Source organism: Salmo salar, chromosome 29, assembly GCF_965601325.2.
Source record: "Salmo salar chromosome 29, fSalSal1, whole genome shotgun sequence".
In the NCBI taxonomy this organism is placed as follows: Eukaryota; Metazoa; Chordata; class Actinopteri; order Salmoniformes; family Salmonidae; genus Salmo; species Salmo salar.
The window spans coordinates 44,807,529-44,823,362 of record NC_138319.1 but is presented as its reverse complement, the minus strand read 5'-3'; the positions used below and the strand labels follow the sequence as shown (position 1 = coordinate 44,823,362).

Sequence of the window (15,834 nt, the reverse complement as noted above, 5' to 3'; positions counted from 1 at the left end):
AAGAGCACTGTTTCCTCCCGGTTTCAAACTGAGGACCTTTCACGTGTAAAGCGAACGTGATAACCACTACACTACAGAAACTGCTGCTACATTTAGCTGCAAGGAGTAAACCGAATTTTACAGATATTCATGGCACGTATTCGAATTTCCAAAATACAGAATTCATGAAAATAACAATTCTTTGTTGAAAGTACAGTACCTACTGCACTTGTCAAAGAGCTCTGTTTCCGCCCGGTTTCGAACCGAGGACCTTTCGCGTGTTAAGCGAACGTGATTTTTTTTTTTTTTTTTTTTTTTTTTATATTATCAAAAATGTTTGTTTACAATATTTACAGTACAATCTACTGTTTACAGTACAATCCACAGAGAACAATACAGAAGACACTAGACTAACAGAGGCAGGTGAACAATTCACCCCCTATCAAATTATCAACAAAGAAAATATCAAAACAGTGCTTTCAAAAATTATAAGTGATACCTCCACTCTCCTCTCGTGAAATTAACCCACTCCCTTCAACAAAAGACTCATCAAAATGTTCCATCCCATAATTAAACAACATATCTATGTGTTTACTGAACAGTGCTATAAAGATACTCCACACCTGAACCCTCTTTCTGTCAAAAGAAACATAATTCCTCCTACAAAAAATAGCATACCTCACAAAACTCAAAACCATATTCAACAAACACACATTAGCACCCTCACATTTACCAGACACTCCAAATAACAAAAGTTCCTCCCACGCATACTTTTTCACGAAATCTCCCCCCCAGTTTCTACATAACATTTCCTTAACTTTACAAAAAAAATATTTTAAATCCTCACATTCTATAAACAAATGCATAAGCGTTTCCGGGATACGTCCACATACGTCGCATTCCCTTTCTATCTCACAATTAATTTTCTTTAGCACCACCTTTGTAAATATTCTATTATGTCTTAGTTTGAAATCATTATTTTCACACTCCTTACTATTATATTTTACATTTAAATTTCCCCATATCTTTTTTTCATCCAATTCCGGAAAAACTACTTTCCAAAATTTCTCAGCAGCCGGCCTTCTACACACTTTTCCTACCATTATTCTATACAATCTTTTCACTGGTATACTAGATAAATGTTCTTTCTTCTTACTGCTACCAATGAACAAATTAGGAAATACAAATAAATCTTCTCTTTCAACTTCACTATTTATTAAATCAACCCATGCTCTTGGTATACTATTCTTTATCTTGTCATACATATTATTCACTGTTCCCCTTCCCACCTCTTCATCCCATTCATTGATTATGTCAAAAATAGCTTCCCCAGGTAAAAACCCTGGAATTACCTCATAAGTATAATCTTTTATTTGCCGTAGACCTGCACTCATAAATACTTTATTATACAAAACTTTTTCTTTGTTCTTGATTTTCTCATTCAGAAATATAGGTTGATTCATAATCAGGTCAATATGTCCACATTCATAATATACATTAGGCAACAACTCTGCCCATGCATTTAGCACCTCTTTATAAAAATCTGGTACCTTTTCAAACATTGCCCTTTTAAGCCCCATCAATAAACCATTATCCTCACAACCACCACTCTCCTCTAAGTAGACTCTAAAGAAGTGTTTCCAGCCATAATCTTCACTGTCATACAAATATTTCTTTACTGTTTTTATCCTAATAGCTTTTCTTTTGACATCTAAATCTACAAGTTTTAAACCTCCATCCACATAGTCAGCAATCAATGTTTTCTGAGATATTCTCACTCCTTTACCATCCCAAATAAAATTTGACACCACATTATTCAATTCATTTAGGACCCACTCCGGCATGTCCAGGACTCCCAAAACATACACAAATTTGGATAATACCAAAGCATTTGCAACAATTACTTTCCCTTGTAACTTTAGTTTTCTATTTTTCCAGAAATTCAACGTTAGCTTGACTTTATTAAGGATCCCAGTCCAAGTTATATCTTTTGCCTCTTTCTCCTTTACACCAATGTTTACTCCCAGCACTTTAATAAAATCCTTTGCGCTCTTGAATGGAATCTCACACCCGTTTACATTGATATCCCCAACAAACATTATTTCAGTCTTCTCTATATTAACTTTAGCACCCGATGCCTTGCCATATATATCTATGATCCCCATAATGCTTCCAATACTTTCTATATCCTTCACAGTACAAGTAGTGTCATCAGCGTACTGATGTACAACACTGACACCACCACCTGGGATTCCAACACCCCTTACTTCTTTATTACTATTTATCAATGTAGCTAACGGTTCTGTAGAAACACTGTACAGCAGAGCTGACAAAGGACAGCCCTGCCTTACTGACCTCTCCACAGGGAAAGTATCTGTTAACACTCCGTTACATTTAACACAACTTTTAGCCCCACTATACAACAGGTTGATCCAAGATACAAACTTTGGCCCAAACCCAAACCTCTCCAAAGTCTGTAATAAAAAGCTGTGCTCCACTCTATCGAAAGCTTTGTTAAAGTCCAAACTTAAAACTATACCACCTTCATTTTTCATTTGATTAACAACATCCCTAATTGTACAAATGACATCTGCAATATCTCTTCCAGGTATGCCGTAGGCTTGTGTTGATTCAATAATACTCCCAATCACCTTTTTCATCCTATGCGCTAACACTTTAGTCAGTATCTTATAATCCGAATTTAGAAGGCTAATAGGCCTATAATTTTCTAACTTTAATCTACTGCCCCTATTTTTGAATAAGATCGTTAACATTCCAGTTGACATAGACTCAGGGATTTCCTTATTCTCTTCCATATAATGAAACACCCTCACTAAAATGGGTGCCAAAATATCTACAAAGACTTTATAGAACTCATTTGTTAAACCATCCAAACCCGGACTTTTATTACCTTGCGTGCTAACAATTGCTTCCTTGATCTCCATAATCGAAATCTCTTCATCACACATCATTCTATCTGCCTGCGATACTTTGGCACTAATTGTATCCAACACTTTTACAACACACACTTTATCTACATCATTCTTTTTGTAAAGATTTCTGTAAAAGGTTTCAACTGTCTCTAAGATCCCAACAAAATCGTTTACCTTTACACCTCTTTCATCTTCCAACTCTACAATGTAACTCTTAGTTTGTTTTCTTTTTTCCAGACCCCAAAAAAAAGGATGTACATTTCTCTCCCTCCAAAGCGTACTGTGCCCTGCTCCTAACAATAGCACCCAAACATTTATTTTTTTCATAACGACCCAGCTCTGCATGGATTTTCAAATAATTCACAACATCATAGTCTGGATCCGTATCAGCCTTTTCAAGTTCATGCAACATCCTATTCCTAAGCATTATTTCTTTCTGCTTATCTAAACGGTTATGATTTTTTGCGTACCTAATACTCCTATTTTTTACTTTTACTTTCACTTCCTCCCACCATAAACACACATTCTCTTTTAACAGTACATTAGACATTTCATCATTAATACATTCAACAATTTCATTTCTATATCCTTCCTCCTTTAACAGACTGGCATTTAAACACCAGACACCTCCCCCTCTCCTCTCCACACCAAAACCCATTTGAAATTACATTACTGCATGATCACTATATGCTGTAAAGGTATATGACAGCTTCTTAACATTCTGCACCAATTCTTGTTTTGCTAGACATAAATCAATTCTGCTTTGTTTTAATTCCTTTAGAACCACCTGCCTTCTAGAGAATACTCTTCTGTTTGGATTTTCAGCCCTCCATATATCTACTAGATTCTCCTCATTCATAAGTTTCCATAATGCATTTCTAGAAGAGTCATATCTGAATTTAGCACAACTAGAGGCATCCATTCTACTACACCTCACATTAAAATCTCCTATCAGTATACAGTTTTCTGAGCACAGTGTTTTTAATTTGTGAAACATTTCTCTCCTTTCAGATTCAATGTTTGAAGCATAAACATTAATTAAACGAAAAACTACATTTTGAACTTCAAATTCAATTACAATAAGTCTGCCATCATTGTCAGCATATATTTCTTTTACATTTTGCACCACATCATTTTTTATCAAAATAGCCACACCACATGTTTTATCCCCTCCATGACTACAAAAAATTAAATCTGACCATTTACTCTTAATCTCCTGCATTTTGGAGTCTGTCCAATTGGTCTCTTGAAAACACAACAATGAGCGTTGTTTCCGCCTGGTTTCGAACCAGGGACCTTTCGCGTGTGAAGCGAACGTGATAACCACTACACTACAGAAACTGCTGTAACACTTACCTGCAAGGAGTAAAACGAATTTTACTGATATTCATGGCACGTGATCAAATTTCCAAAATTAGGAATTTATGAAAATAACTATTCTCTTTTAAAAGTACAGTACCTACTGCACGTGTCAAAGAGCACTGTTTCCGCCCGGTTTCGAACCGAGGACCTTTCGCGTGTAAAGCGAACGTGATAACCACTACACTACAGAAACTGCTGCTTGATTTTCCTGCAAGAAGTGAACCGAATTTTACAGATATTCATGGCACGTATTCGAATTTCCAAAATAAGAGAATAATGAAATTCTTTGTTAACACTATGGTACTTCTTGAATGTGTCGATGAGCGTTGTTTCCGCCTGGTTTCGAACCAGGGACCTTTCGCGTGTGAACAAACGTGATAACCATTACACTACAGAAACTGCTGCTACATTTAGCTGTGAGGAGTAAACCGAATTTTACAGATATTCATGGCACGTGTTCAAATTTCCAAAATTAGGCATTTATGAAAATAACTATTCTCTGTTAATAGTACAGTACCTACTGCACATGTCAAAGAGCACTGTTTCCACCCGGTTTCAAACTGAGGACCTTTCACGTGTAAAGCGAACGTGATAACCACTACACTACAGAAACTGCTGCTACATTTAGTTGCAAGGAGTAAACGGAATTTTACAGATATTCATGGCACGTATTCGAATTTCCTAAAATACAGAATTCATGAAAATAACAATTCTTTGTTGAAAGTACAGTACCTACTGCACTTGTCAAAGAGCTCTGTTTCCGCCCGGTTTCGAACCGAGGACCTTTCGCGTGTTAAGCGAACGTGATAACCGCTACACTACAGAAACTGCTTCAACAATTATCTGCAAGGAGTAAAGCGAATTTTACAGATATTCATGGCACGTGTTCAAATTTCCAAAATTAGGCATTTATGAAAATAACTATTCTCTGTTAATAGTACAGTACCTACTGCACATGTCAAAGATCAGTGTTTCCTCCCGGTTTCAAACTGAGGACCTTTCACGTGTAAAGCGAACGTGATAACCACTACACTACAGAAACTGCTGCTTGATTTTCCTGCAAGAAGTAAACCGAATTTGAAAAATATTCATGGCACGTATTCGAATTTCCAAAATAAGGGATTAATGAAATTCTTTGTTAACACTATGGTACTTCTTGAATGTGTCGATGAGCGTTGTTTCCGCCTGGTTTCGAACCAGGGACCTTTCGCGTGTGAACAAACGTGATAACCACTACACTACAGAAACTGCTGCTACATTTACCTGCGAGGAGTAAACCGAATTTTACAGATATTCATGGCACGTATTCGAATTTCCAAAATACAGAATTCATGAAAATAACAATTCTTTGTTGAAAGTACAGTACCTACTGCACGTGTCAAAGAGCTCTGTTTCCGCCCGGTTTCGAACCGAGGACCTTTCGCGTGTTAAGCGAACTTGATAACCGCTAGACTACAGAAACTGCTTCGACAATTATCTGCAAGGAGTAAACCTAATTTTACAGATATTCATGGCACGTGTTCAAATTTCCAAAATTAGGCATTTATGAAAATAACTATTCTCTGTTAATAGTACAGTACCTACTGCACATGTCAAAGAGCACTGTTTCCTCCCTGTTTCAAACTGAGGACCTTTCACGTGTAAAGCAAACGTGATAACCACTACACCACAGAAACTACTGGTACAATTAGCTGCGAGGAATAAACCGAATTTTACAGATATTCATGGCACGTATTCGAATTTCCAGAATACAGAATTCATGAAAATAACAATTCTTTGTTGAAAGTACAGTACCTACTGCACGTGTCAAAGAGCACTGTTTCCTCCCAGTTTCAAACTGAGGACCTTTCACGTGTAAAGAGAACGTGATAACCACTACACTACAGAAACTGCTGCTTGATTTTTCAGCAAGGAGTAAACCGAATTTTAAAAATATTCATGGCACGTATTCGAATTTCCAAAATAAAGAATTCATGAAATATTCTGTTACCACTATGGTACCTCAGAATGTGTCAATGAGAGTTGTGTCCGCCCGGTTTCGAACCAGGGACCTTTCGCGTATGAAGCAGAAGTGATAACCACTACACCACAGAAACTACTACTACAATTAGCTGCAAGGAGTAAACCGAATTTTAAAAATATTCATGGCACGTATTCGAATTTCCAAAATAAGAGAATAATGAAATTCTTTGTTAACACTACGGTACTTCTTGAATGTGTCGATGAGCGTTGTTTCGGCCTGGTTTCAAACCAGGGACCTTTCGCGTGTGAACAAACGTGATAACCACTACACTACAGAAACTGCTGCTACATTTAGCTGCGAGGAGTAAACCAAATTTTACAGATATTCATGGCACGTATTCGAATTTCCAGAATACAGAATTCATGAAAATAACAATTCTTTGTTGAAAGTACAGTACCTACTGCACGTGTCAAAGAGCACTGTTTCCTCCCAGTTTCAAACTGAGGACCTTTCACGTGTAAAGAGAACGTGATAACCACTACACTACAGAAACTGCTGCTTGATTTATCTGCAAGGAGTAAACCGAATTTAAAAAATATTCATGGCACGTATTCGAATTTCCAAAATAAAGAATTCATGAAATTTTCTGTTACCACTATGGTACTTCAGAATGTGTCAATGAGTGTTATTTCTGCCCGGTTTCGAACCAGGGACCTTTCGCGTGTGAAGCAAACGTGATAACCACTACACCACAGAAACTACTGCTACAATTAGCTGCAAGGAGTAAACCGAATTTTAAAAATATTCATGGCACGTATTCGAATTTCCAAAATAAAGAATTCATGAAATTTTCTGTTACCACTATGGTACTTCAGAATGTGTCAATGAGCGTTGTTTCCGCCCGGTTTCGAAACAGGGACCTTTCGCGTGTGAAGCAAACGTGATAAACACTACACCACAGAAACTACTGCTACAATTAGCTGCAAGGAGTAAACCGAATTTTAAAAATATTCATGGCACGTATTCGAATTTCCAAAATAAGAGAATAATGAAATTCTTTGTTAACACTATGGTACTTCTTGAATGTGTCGATGAGCGTTGTTTCCGCCTGGTTTCGAACAAGGGACCTTTCGCGTGTGAACAAACGTGATAACCACTACACTACAGAAACTGCTGCTACATTTAGCTGCGAGGAGTAAACCTAATTTTACAGATATTCATGGCACGTATTCGAATTTCCAAAATACAGAATTCATGAATATAACAATTCTTTGTTGAAAGTACAGTACCTACAGCACGTGTCAAAGAGCTCTGTTTCCGCCCGGTTTCGAACCGAGGACCTTTCGCGTGTTAAGCGAACGTGATAACCGCAACACTACAGAAACTGCTTCAGCAATTATCTGCAAGGAGTAAACTGAATTTTACAGATATTCATGGCACGTGTTCAAATTTCCAAAATTAGGCATTTATGAAAATAACTATTCTCTGTTAATAGTACAGTACCTACTGCACATGTCAAAGAGCACTGTTTCCTCCCGGTTTCAAACTGAGGACCTTTCACGTGTAAAGCGAACGTGATAACCACTACACTACAGAAAGTGCTGCTACATTTAGCTGCAAGGAGTAAACCGAATTTTACAGATATTCATGGCACGTATTCGAATTTCCAAAATACAGAATTATTGAAAATAACATTTCTTTGTTGAAAGTACAGTACCTACTGCACTTGTCAAAGAGCTCTGTTTCCGCGCGGTTTCGAACCGAGGACCTTTCGCGTGTTAAGCGAACGTGATAACCGCTACACTACAGAAACTGCTTCGACAATTATCTGCAAGGAGTAAACTGAATTGTACAGATGTTCATGGCACGTGTTCAAATTTCCAAAATTAGGCATTTATGAAAATAACTATTCTCTGTTAATAGTACAGTACCTACTGCACATGTCAAAGAGCACTGTTTCCTCCCGGCTTCAAACTGAGGACCTTTCACGTGTAAAGCGAACGTGATAACCACTACACTACAGAAACTGCTGCTACATTTAGCTGCAAGGAGTAAACCGAATTTTACAGATATTCATGGCACATATTCGAATTTCCAAAATACAGAATTCATGAAAATAACAATTCTTTGTTCAAAGTACAATACCTACTGCACTTGTCAAAGAGCTCTGTTTCCACCCGGTTTCGAACCGAGGACCTTTCGCGTGTTACGCGAACGGGATAACCGCTACACTACAGAAACTGCTTCGACAATTATCTGCAAGGAGTAAACCGAATTTTACAGATATTCATGGCACGTGTTGAAATTTCCAATTTTAGGCATTTATGAAAATAACTATTCTCTTTTAAAAGTACTGTACCTACTGCACGTGTCAAAGAGCACTGTTTCCACCCGGTTTCGAACCGAGGACCTTTCACGTGTAAAGCAAACGCGATAACCACTACACTACAGAAACTGCTGCTTGATTTTCCTGCAAGAAGTAAACCGAATTTTACAGATATTCAGGGCACGTATTCGAATTTCCAAAATACAGAATTTATGAAAATAACAATTCTTTGTTGAAAGTACAGTACCTACTGCACGTGTCAAAGAGCTCTGTTTCCTCCCGGTTTCAAACTGAGGACCTTTCACGTGTAAAGCTAACGTGATAACCACTACACTACAGAAACTGCTGCTACATTTAGCTACAAGGAGTAAACCGAATTTTAAAAATATTCATGGCACGTATTGGAATTTCCAAAATAAAAAATTCATGAAATTTTCTGTTACCACTATGGTACTACAGAATGTGTCAATGAGCGTTGTTTCCGCCCGGTTTCGAACCAGGGACATTCCGCGTGTGAAGCGAACGTGATAACCACTACACCACAGAAACTACTGCTACAATTAGCTGCAAGGAGTAAACCGAATTTGAAAAATATTCATGGCACGTATTCGAATTTCCAAAATAAGGGATTAATGAAATTCTTTGTTAACACTATGGTACTTCTTGAATGTGTCGATGAGCGTTGTTTCCGCCTGGTTTCGAACCAGGGACCTTTCGCGTGTGAACAAACGTGATAACCACTACACTACAGAAACTGCTGCTACATTTACCTGCGAGGAGTAAACCGAATTTTACAGATATTCATGGCACGTATTCGAATTTCCAAAATACAGAATTCATGAAAATAACAATTCTTTGTTGAAAGTACAGTACCTACTGCACGTGTCAAAGAGCTCTGTTTCCGCCCGGTTTCGAACCGAGGACCTTTCGCGTGTGAAACGAACGTGATAACCGCTACACTACAGAAACTGCTTCAACAATTATCTGCAAGGACTAAACCGATTTTTACAGATATTCATGGCACGTGTTCAAATTTCCAAAATTAGGCATTTATGAAAATAACTATTCTCTGTTAATAGTACAGTACCTACTGCACATGTCAAAGAGCACTGTTTCCTCCCGGTTTCAAACTGAGGACCTTTCACGTGTAAAGCGAACGTGATAACCACTACACTACAGAAACTGCTGCTACATTTAGCTGCGAGGAGTAAACCGAATTTTACAGATATTCAGGGCACGTATTCGAATTTCCAAAATACAGAATTCATGAAAATAACAATTCTTTGTTGAAAGTACAGTACCTACTGCACGTGTCAAAGAGCTCTGTTTCCGCCCGGTTTCGAACCGAGGACCTTTCGCGTGTTAAGCGAACGTGATAACCGCTACACTACAGAAACTGCTTCAACAATTACCTGCAAGGAGTAAACAGAATTTTACAGATATTCATGGCACGTGTTGAAATTTCCAAATTTAGGCATTTATGAAAATAACTATTCTCTTTTAAAAGTACTGTAACTACTGCACGTGTCTACGAGCACTGTTTCCGCCCGGTTTCGAACCGAGGACCTTTCGCGTGTAAAGCGAAAATGATAACTACTACACTATAGAAACTGCTGCTTGATTTTCCTGCAAGAAGTAAACCGAATTTTACAGATATTCAGGGCACGTATTCGAATTTCCAAAACACAAAATTTATGAAAATAACAATTCTTTGTTGAAAGTACAGTACCTACTGCACGTGTCAAAGAGCTCTGTTTCCGCCCGGTTTCGAACCGAGGACCTTTCGCGTGTTAAGCTAACGTGATAACCACTACACTACAGAAACTGCTGCTTGATTTTTCTGCAAGGAGTAAACCGAATTTTAAAAATATTCATGGCACGTATTCGAATTTCCAAAATAAAGAATTCATGAAATTTTCTGTTACCACTATGGTACTTCAGAATGTGTCAATGAGCGTTGTTTCCGCCCGGTTTCGAACCAGGGACCTTTCACGTGTGAAGCAAACGTGATAACCACTAAACCACAGAAACTACTGGTACAATTAGCTGCGAGGAGGAAACCGAATTTTACAGATATTCATGGCACGTATTCGAATTTCCAAAATACAGAATTCATGAAAATAACAATTCTTTGTTGAAAGTACAGTACCTACTGCACGTGTCAAAGAGCTCTGTTTCCGCCCGGTTTCGAACCGAGGACCTTTCGCGTGTTAAGTGAACGCGATAACCGCTACACTACAGAAACTGCTTCAACAGTTATCTGCAAGGAGTAAACCGAATTTTACAGATATTCATGGCACGTATTCGAATTTCCAAAATAAAGTATTCATGAAATTTTCTGTTACCACTATGGTACTTCAGAATGTGTCAATGAGCGTTGTTTCCGCCCGGTTTCGAAACAGGGACCTTTCGCGTGTGAAGCAAACGTGATAAACACTACACCACAGAAACTACTGCTACAATTAGCTGCAAGGAGTAAACCGAATTTTAAAAATATTCATGGCACGTATTCGAATTTCCAAAATAAGAGAATAATGAAATTCTTTGTTAACACTATGGTACTTCTTGAATGTGTCGATGAGCGTTGTTTCCGCCTGGTTTCGAACCAGGGACCTTTCGCGTGTGAACAAACGTGATAACCACTACACTACAGAAACTGCTGCTACATTTAGCTGCAAGGAGTAAACCGAATTTTACAGATATTCATGGCACGTATTCGAATTTCCAAAATACAGAATTAATGAAAATAACATTTCTTTGTTGAAAGTACAGTACCTACTGCACTTGTCAAAGAGCTCTGTTTCCGCCCGGTTTCGAACCGAGGACCTTTCGCGTGTTAAGCGAACGTGTTTTTTTTTTTTTTTTTTTTTTTTTTTTATTATCAAAAATGTTTGTTTACAATATTTACAGTACAATCTACAGAGAACAATACAGAAGACACTAGACTAACAGAGGCAGGTGAACAATTCACCCCCTATCAAATTATCAACAAAGAAAATATCAAAACAGTGCTTTCAAAAATTATAAGTGATACCTCCACTCTCCTCTCGTGAAATTAACCCACTCCCTTCAACAAAAGACTCATCAAAATGTTCCATCCCATAATTAAACAACATATCTATGTGTTTACTGAACAGTGCTATAAAGATACTCCACACCTGAACTCTCTTTCTGTCAAAAGAAACATAATTCCTCCTACAAAAAATAGCATACCTCACAAAACTCAAAACCATATTCAACAAACACACATTAGCACCCTCACATTTACCAGACACTCCAAATAACAAAAGTTCCTCCCACGCATACTTTTTCACGAAATCTCCCCCCCAGTTTCTACATAACATTTCCTTAACTTTACAAAAAAAATATTTTAAATCCTCACATTCTATAAACAAATGCATAAGCGTTTCCGGGATACGTCCACATACGTCGCATTCCCTTTCTATCTCACAATTAATTTTCTTTAGCACCACCTTTGTAAATATTCTATTATGTCTTAGTTTGAAATCATTATTTTCACACTCCTTACTATTATATTTTACATTTAAATTTCCCCATATCTTTTTTTCATCCAATTCCGGAAAAACTACTTTCCAAAATTTCTCAGCAGCCGGCCTTCTACACACTTTTCCTACCATTATTCTATACAATCTTTTCACTGGTATACTAGATAAATGTTCTTTCTTCTTACTGCTACCAATGAACAAATTAGGAAATACAAATAAATCTTCTCTTTCAACTTCACTATTTATTAAATCAACCCATGCTCTTGGTATACTATTCTTTATCTTGTCATACATATTATTCACTGTTCCCCTTCCCACCTCTTCATCCCATTCATTGATTATGTCAAAAATAGCTTCCCCAGGTAAAAACCCTGGAATTACCTCATAAGTATAATCTTTTATTTGCCGTAGACCTGCACTCATAAATACTTTATTATACAAAACTTTTTCTTTGTTCTTGATTTTCTCATTCAGAAATATAGGTTGATTCATAATCAGGTCAATATGTCCACATTCATAATATACATTAGGCAACAACTCTGCCCATGCATTTAGCACCTCTTTATAAAAATCTGGTACCTTTTCAAACATTGCCCTTTTAAGCCCCATCAATAAACCATTATCCTCACAACCACCACTCTCCTCTAAGTAGACTCTAAAGAAGTGTTTCCAGCCATAATCTTCACTGTCATACAAATATTTCTTTACTGTTTTTATCCTAATAGCTTTTCTTTTGACACCTAAATCTACAAGTTTTAAACCTCCATCCACATAGTCAGCAATCAATGTTTTCTGAGATATTCTCACTCCTTTACCATCCCATATAAAATTTGACACCACATTATTCAATTCATTTAGGACCCACTCCGGCATGTCCAGGACTCCCAAAACATACACAAATTTGGATAATACCAAAGCATTTGCAACAATTACTTTCCCTTGTAACTTTAGTTTTCTATTTTTCCAGAAATTCAACGTTAGCTTGACTTTATTAAGGATCCCAGTCCAAGTTATATCTTTTGCCTCTTTCTCCTTTACACCAATGTTTACTCCCAGCACTTTAATAAAATCCTTTGCGCTCTTGAATGGAATCTCACACCCGTTTACATTGATATCCCCAACAAACATTATTTCAGTCTTCTCTATATTAACTTTAGCACCCGATGCCTTGCCATATATATCTATGATCCCCATAATGCTTCCAATACTTTCTATATCCTTCACAGTACAAGTAGTGTCATCAGCGTACTGATGTACAACACTGACACCACCACCTGGGATTCCAACACCCCTTACTTCTTTATTACTATTTATCAATGTAGCTAACGGTTCTGTAGAAACACTGTACAGCAGAGCTGACAAAGGACAGCCCTGCCTTACTGACCTCTCCACAGGGAAAGTATCTGTTAACACTCCGTTACATTTAACACAACTTTTAGCCCCACTATACAACAGGTTGATCCAAGATACAAACTTTGGCCCAAACCCAAACCTCTCCAAAGTCTGTAATAAAAAGCTGTGCTCCACTCTATCGAAAGCTTTGTTAAAGTCCAAACTTAAAACTATACCACCTTCATTTTTCATTTGATTAACAACATCCCTAATTGTACAAATTACATCTGAAATATCTCTTCCAGGTATGCCGTAGGCTTGTGTTGATTCAATAATACTCCCAATCACCTTTTTCATCCTATTCGCTAACACTTTAGTCAGTATCTTATAATCCGAATTTAGAAGGCTAATAGGCCTATAATTTTCTAACTTTAATCTACTGCCCCTATTTTTGAATAAGATCGTTAACATTCCAGTTGACATAGACTCAGGGATTTCCTTATTCTCTTCCATATAATGAAACACCCTCACTAAAATGGGTGCCAAAATATCTACAAAGACTTTATAGAACTCATTTGTTAAACCATCCAAACCCGGACTTTTATTACCTTGCGTGCTAACAATTGCTTCCTTGATTTCCATAATCGAAATCTCTTCATCACACATCATTCTATCTGCCTGCGATACTTTGGCACTAATTGTATCCAACACTTTTACAACACACACTTTATCTACATCATTCTTTTTGTAAAGATTTCTGTAAAAGGTTTCAACTGTCTCTAAGATCCCAACAAAATCGTTTACCTTTACACCTCTTTCATCTTCCAACTCTACAATGTAACTCTTAGTTTGTTTTCTTTTTTCCAGACCCAAAAAAAAGGATGTACATTTCTCTCCCTCCAAAGCGTACTGTGCCCTGCTCCTAACAATAGCACCCAAACATTTATTTTTTTCATAACGACCCAGCTCTGCATGGATTTTCAAATAATTCACAACATCATAGTCTGGATCCGTATCAGCCTTTTCAAGTTCATGCAACATCCTATTCCTAAGCATTATTTCTTTCTGCTTATCTAAACGGTTATGATTTTTTGCGTACCTAATACTCCTATTTTTTACTTTTACTTTCACTTCCTCCCACCATAAACACACATTCTCTTTTAACAGTACATTAGACATTTCATCATTAATACATTCAACAATTTCATTTCTATATCCTTCCTCCTTTAACAGACTGGCATTTAAACACCAGACACCTCCCCCTCTCCTCTCCACACCAAAACCCATTTGAAATGACATTACTGCATGATCACTATATGCTGTAAAGGTATATGACACCTTCTTAACATTCTGCACCAATTCTTGTTTTGCTAGACATAAATCAATTCTGCTTTGTTTTAATTCCTTTAGAACCACCTGCCTTCTAGAGAATACTCTTCTGTTTGGATTTTCAGCCCTCCATATATCTACTAGATTCTCCTCATTCATAAGTTTCCATAATGCATTTCTAGAAGAGTCATATCTGAATTTAGCACAACTAGAGGCATCCATTCTACTACACCTCACATTAAAATCTCCTATCAGTATACAGTTTTCTGAGCACAGTGTTTTTAATTTGTGAAACATTTCTCTCCTTTCAGATTCAATGTTTGAAGCATAAACATTAATTAAACGAAAAACTACATTTTGAACTTCAAATTCAATTACAATAAGTCTGCCATCATTGTCAGCATATATTTCTTTTACATTTTGCACCACATCATTTTTTATCAAAATAGCCACACCACATGTTTTATCCCCTCCATGACTACAAAAAATTAAATCTGACCATTTACTCTTAATCTCCTGCATTTTGGAGTCTGTCCAATTGGTCTCTTGAAAACACAACATGTCTGCCTTAACAGACACTAATACCTGCTCAAATTTGCTCATGTTTCTCAAACTGTTACCATTTAGGGATGCGACTGTAATCATTATGAATGTGTGCAGAAGTATAATCAGAGCCAAACAAGTCCTTAAAAATCCTACTTTTTCTTTTTCTTTTTTCCAAAACCCATCATCTCCCTGGTTTTCGACAATGACCTCTTATTTTTTACAAACAACTGAAGATCCTCACTATCTATTTCATCATCCGTCTCTTTATTTGGATTTTTGGGGGGAGCGGCGGGGAAGACTTTTGAAAAGTGCGCTTTAACAGTGCCCGTGATTTCAGTGGACCCAGCCCACTCTTTGGTGTAATTTTTACACAGGCTTAAAGCTGGCTCAGGCACCTGAGAAGCACCTTGCACCATCTCTACCTGTGTATGTCTTTCACCCATCATGTGCTGCTGTTCCACCTTGTCAGCAGCAGAGACTAAAACGGCGTCTCGCTTTGCCAGGAGACATTACAGGCTCTTCAAGCTTATCTGCCACTGTCTCTGGAGTCACACTCTC

The 15,834-nt window shown here is 37.4% G+C and overlaps 6 non-coding genes across 6 annotated transcripts; all 6 read right to left on the bottom strand.

Moving 5' to 3' along the window:
• Positions 1 to 4,180: 4,180 nt before the first annotated feature.
• Positions 4,181 to 4,253, bottom strand: trnav-cac (transfer RNA valine (anticodon CAC)). Its single transcript has one exon. It is a non-coding gene; the product is annotated as a tRNA-Val (tRNA).
• A 141-nt stretch (positions 4,254 to 4,394) lies between these two features.
• Positions 4,395 to 4,467, bottom strand: trnav-uac (transfer RNA valine (anticodon UAC)). Its single transcript has one exon. It is a non-coding gene; the product is annotated as a tRNA-Val (tRNA).
• Positions 4,468 to 5,029: 562 nt separating this feature from the next.
• trnav-aac (transfer RNA valine (anticodon AAC)) lies at positions 5,030 to 5,102 on the bottom strand. Its single transcript has one exon. It is a non-coding gene; the product is annotated as a tRNA-Val (tRNA).
• Positions 5,103 to 6,923: 1,821 nt separating this feature from the next.
• On the bottom strand, positions 6,924 to 6,996 carry trnav-cac (transfer RNA valine (anticodon CAC)). The gene has a single exon. It is a non-coding gene; the product is annotated as a tRNA-Val (tRNA).
• A 2,043-nt stretch (positions 6,997 to 9,039) lies between these two features.
• On the bottom strand, positions 9,040 to 9,112 carry trnai-aau (transfer RNA isoleucine (anticodon AAU)). The gene has a single exon. It is a non-coding gene; the product is annotated as a tRNA-Val (tRNA).
• Positions 9,113 to 9,887: 775 nt separating this feature from the next.
• Positions 9,888 to 9,960, bottom strand: trnav-aac (transfer RNA valine (anticodon AAC)). The gene has a single exon. It is a non-coding gene; the product is annotated as a tRNA-Val (tRNA).
• Positions 9,961 to 15,834: the final 5,874 nt, after the last annotated feature.